We start from the raw sequence: 3,986 nt of genomic DNA on the forward strand, positions 1-3,986 counted from the left end.
AAAACCCTATAGATAATTTCTATTCAGCACACACAGGGTCTCATGAGTTGGAATCAACTCAACTGCAAGTAACAAAACTCATTTTCTTTCAAGTCCATGAATCTTTACAAACTTTTTCTAAATAGTACTCATAAATTAATATATATGTATGTGTGTGTGTGTGTACTTTTAAAAACCTTTTATTGTAAATTGAATGACAGTTTACATGGGAAAATGTCAGTTTTGCACTCATCCTATCATATTTTGTTTTATTGCAATGATTATAATCCCTTCCATGCATCACCATTCAACAGTATTTTCTTCTGTTCGCTCTGGGTTTTTTTTCGGTTTTTTTTTTCAGGCACGTTTTTACTAGCTTACATAAATATCTGAAACCAAATTCACCTCTCTTCCTTTCTGTATTCTTGGCATAATTTATTATAGATTTTAATAAACAAACTAGCTAAATAGTCATGGGGGAAATGCATTTTAAAATATAAAACAGAGGTTAATAAATAGGCAACAATGTCAAGTACAGAGAGGACCATCTAGTTGTTCCTTTAAGATCCAGTCACTGATTTGCAACTTTTATTAACAAAAATTTCATCTATAAAACAAGGTAATTTATAACTTGATCTTGACTCACATTTTTTGGGGAGACAGCAGTTGAATTTTTACATTAAAAAACTGCAAAATTTCAACCAAAGGACAAATAAAGCATTCATTTTTAAATTTTTAGGTTCTATAAATAAAGGACAATAAAAGTTTACACTTTTAAAAATTTAACTTCTACACCACAAATAATGACTTGATATCAATTATGTTATTCTGTTTGCGACTTTTTTAAGCTATCTTCTGCAGTGCGCGAGCAGCTTCTCATGGGAATTGGTGTAGAGTCTGTTCTTGATGAAGACGACACAGGGCAGATGTTGCCTGATGCCTGGACAATGCTGAATGTGACAGAACCAGCGAGACACGTTCAGATACTTCTCCTTTTCTTGAACTGTCAGGTCAACTATAAAACCATGAAGTATAACAGGCTATCTGCTAACGTAAAGTTCTAGCCTGTAAGGTAGACTTTATCTTCAAGACATAAATTAAGATCCTTCAGGAGAGTGCGGACGTCGTCTTTACTGGAGTGTCCATCTACTTGAGTTACCCTGTACTCTAAGCACTGCTGAACAACTGCTTGTTCTTCCGCATTGCTCCCAAGCAAATAGTCTTTGTTAGCTTGCTTGATTAGATGAGCTGCTGTCTTAGTCAGCCCTGTAAGAGTTGGACCATTGTTTGTTTGAAGAACTGGAATCTGGCGCTCGCCATGGGCACTGTATTTATTCCCTTTACTCAGTCCCAGGGATTTCTCAAGCAGCGTCAACTCTGCTGCTGCCGCCCCTCTTCGGCGTGAGCTCCTGGCCTGGGTGGAGCCGGAACAACAAAGACTCCCGCCATTGGCGGAGAGGGAAGTCCTTTGTTTGTTTGTTTTTTTGATGTACACAAAAAGACTCAGGAATATATAATGATTTATACAACCAAATGGCACATTCTGCAAGCCTGCCTCCTAGCCACCAGCACATAGCCTTTCTCTTTCCATGATTCCAAAGTCCTCAACTGCTCCCTCTCTCCATGTCCTCATATCTGCCTCCATGTCTGGTGTCTCTGCTTCTCTGGATGTTGTTGTTGTCAGGTGCCATCGAGTCAGAACTTATTCACAGCGACCCCATGCACAGCAGAACGAAACAATGTCAGATCCTGGGCCAACTTCACTACCGCTGCCACACTTGATGCCATCAATGATGCCACCTGGCCAATCCATCTCGTTGGGGGTCTTCCTGTTTTTCTCTGACCCTCCATCTTACCCAGAATAACATCCTTTTCCAGCTACTGCTCCCTCCTTACAATATGTCCAAAGTATTAGCCATCTTGGCCTCCAAGGAGCACTCTGGCTGCACTTCTTCCAAAACAGATCTATTGGTTCTTTTGGCAGTCCATGGCACTTTCAGTATTCTCCTCCAACACAACAAATCAAAGGCACCAATTCTTCTACGATCTTCCTTATTCACTGTCCAGCTTTCGCATCCATATGAGGTTATTGAAAACACCATGGCTTGGGTCAGGCTTACCTTAGTCCTCAAGGACCCCACATTCTGCTCATGCTCTTCTCCCTTGATAGTCTTAGGGTCCTTTGTTTCTGGAATGTAAAATTAACTACTCCCCTCTTTATGTTACAAAAATTCTACCCTTACAGTTTATACTAGATTTTAAAATCAAATTTTTCCAAAATAATTTTTCATGTCTCCTTGTTATTCTGAAGTGCCATCCAGTTGGTTGTGATTCATAGTGAACTTGTATAGGGTTTCAGAGGAGCAGCTGGTGGATTTGAACAACAGACGTTTTGATTAGCAGTTCAGTGCTTATCCTATAGCACCATACCAGTACTCATGTTTCTTATAGCTCTACTTATTCTGAAAATCTACACAGTTGTTGTTGTTTTTTTTTCATTTCTTTCTCCAAAATCCTCTCAGCATATAGGTAAACATCTTTACTAGTCATATGTGTTTTGTTTTTAAAGTGTGATTAAGAAACCTGAGCTCTAGAGAAATATGACTTGGCTTCAGGTTCTTTCTCAAGTGCATACTAAGTTTGTGAACTTAGTTAAGCTCCTTGACTACTCTGTGTCTGAGTGTCTCTCTCTGCAAAATGAGGACAAGGACACTATGAACCTTACAGGAATGTTATAAGGATTGCGTGCGTATGTGTTGATGTACATAAAGCACTTAGAACAATGACTGCACGTAGTAAACATGTATTAGAGGTGATACACAGCAGTAGTAGTAGTTGTCATAATTATATAAAAAGAGGACTTTGGCGTGAGGTGACCTTTGGCACCCAAGCTCTATGACTTTTGGCAAGTTACTCTGAGTCTGGTTTCATTATCTATAAAACTTAAATAATAATGCAACATGTATTAAGATTATTGCAAGATTAAATAAAATTATATGTGTATAATTCTTAACAAAGCTCCTGGAAATCTATAAATATTCTAAAATTATTGTTATTGTTAAATGCTGTGGAGTTGGTACCAACTCACAGTGACCCTGTATAGAGTTTCTGAGGAGTAGCTAGCTAGTGGATTTGAACTGCCAACTTTGCAGTTCAAACTGACCATGCAGTCCACTGCATTAACCTGTAGCACTATACCGGTATTCTTTCTACAAGTAATCAGAATTGTTATAGACTATTCGCAAGAAAAAAATTCAGAGAACCCACACTAATGAAAAATAATTCAACAATTATTCAATATAATATATCATCCTCTGCTCTCCAAGAACAAGGCCTAATTCCCATAACTATGATCGTTGTTGTTAAATGCTGTTGAGTCAGTTCTGACCCATGCGGCCCTGTATAGTTATCTCGAGGAGCTGCAGATGAGCTTAAACACCAACCTTGCATATCAAACTGACTTTGCAGTCTAGCACATTAACCCACAGTGCCACACCAGGTCTCCATAACCATATCATAAGCATGACATATCCTGCTTTATGCTCATACCTAGACTATTTATATATGCTATTTTATTTTCCTACAATGTGCTCACCTCCCCATTTCCCATCCCTTAATCACCTAGTCTACTTGCCTGACTGGCGCGATGATTTCCACCTTGACCAAACCCTGACCTAGGTTAGACATGCCTGTTAGACAACCTCCATACCACCCTGTACTTCCATATACCACTCCTTTGATTTGTAATTACTTTTTAATCTGATCTTTCTCTACTAAGCCAGCAATTCAAGAAAGGTTACAAGCCAGATCTAACCTCATCTACTCCTCACTTTTCGATGATCTCATTGTCAAGCATTTCACAATTACAACAATGATAAAAAATATATTTTCTGATTATTTTGTGCACTAATGACATATGTCTGGCAATAACAAATGTCAAGGTGTGAGGGAAGAGTAACACTAGCTGTGCTGGTTAATATTGTGTGTCATCATAACTGAGCCATGAT

General features: G+C 38.5%; 1 pseudogene; it reads right to left on the reverse strand.

The window, feature by feature from the left end:
- Window positions 1–827: 827 nt before the first annotated feature.
- LOC102817417 lies at window positions 828–3,666 on the reverse strand (annotated as a pseudogene).
- Between the last annotated feature and the right edge of the window lie 320 nt (window positions 3,667–3,986).

Source organism: Chrysochloris asiatica, unplaced genomic scaffold (assembly GCF_000296735.1).
Source record: "Chrysochloris asiatica unplaced genomic scaffold, ChrAsi1.0 scaffold00129, whole genome shotgun sequence".
Taxonomy (NCBI): Eukaryota; Metazoa; Chordata; class Mammalia; order Afrosoricida; family Chrysochloridae; genus Chrysochloris; species Chrysochloris asiatica.